The sequence below is a fragment of the Orycteropus afer genome, unplaced genomic scaffold, assembly GCF_000298275.1.
Source record: "Orycteropus afer afer isolate SDZICR_OR568_19922 unplaced genomic scaffold, OryAfe1.0 scaffold00520, whole genome shotgun sequence".
Lineage (NCBI taxonomy): Eukaryota > Metazoa > Chordata > Mammalia > Tubulidentata > Orycteropodidae > Orycteropus > Orycteropus afer.
Window position 1 is genome coordinate 913,230 of NW_006922107.1, and position 1,082 is coordinate 914,311.

The following is a 1,082-nucleotide window of genomic DNA, read 5'->3' on the forward strand; positions in this document are numbered from 1 at the left end:
ATATATATATATATATTTTCTACAATTTGCTTATTTAGTTTTTAAAATTAGTATTGACAACATACACAGCAGAACATACACCAACAACTATTTCTTTGTTCTACAATCTACTTCAGTGAATAGCGACTGGGGTCTTAAAATTTTTCAAGCAGCCATGTAAAATGCAACTATTGGTCTCCTCTCCTCTGAAGCAAAGAAGAGTGAAGAAAATCAGTCATCTGGAAACAATTAGTCCACAGATAAGATGGACCATGAGGATCTCAGCCTCCATGACCAGAGTCAAGAAGAAGCAAATGGTACCCAGCTACCAAAGCCAACTGCTAGGAAAGGAATCAAATCTGGTGATTCTGGATAGAGTCAGAGGAAAAATGTGGAACAAAATTCAAAAACACAAAAATAACCAGAATAACTGGTTGGAAAGAGATTGTTGGAACCCTCAAGACTATGGCCCCAGGTTATTCTTCGGTCCTACATATTGACTCACTCCCACGAACTGGGCCTCAGCTCAACAGGAGAAAGACCTACATACAAAACACCTACCCCAGGTCATTGAACCCACCTACTCTAGGGAGGTGCACCACTTGGATCAAGCAGCCATGAGACACCAGAGAGGTAGTACTCACATAGAGGGAAAGCTGAACAGACAGGAATGCATAGATAAGAAGGGTACAGGGACGGGGTGGTCATAGGGAGGAGAGAGAAGGAGAGTTTTTTATGGTTGGGGACAGTAATGAGGCCATGAAATCAGATGTGCATGAACAATTGAATTCAAAACAAGTTTGCTATGTAAATTTGCACCCAAAGTATTAAAAAAAATTAAATCAACCTCAGACTGCTAATAAGAGAATGCTCTTTGACAAAGTGGTAATTGTTATTTAAAATGCACCCCTGTGTAATGAGTAAATCACATATTGGGCATGTTATTTCCTAGGCTATACCTGTAGTCCATATATCTTTTGACACAAATCACAAGTTTTATAGAGCTCAAAACATCACTATTTTAAGATTTATTGACTATCGTAACCAATTTAGTTCTGATCTTCTAAGATTAACAAAATAATTATTCAATTTAAAGTAAATAT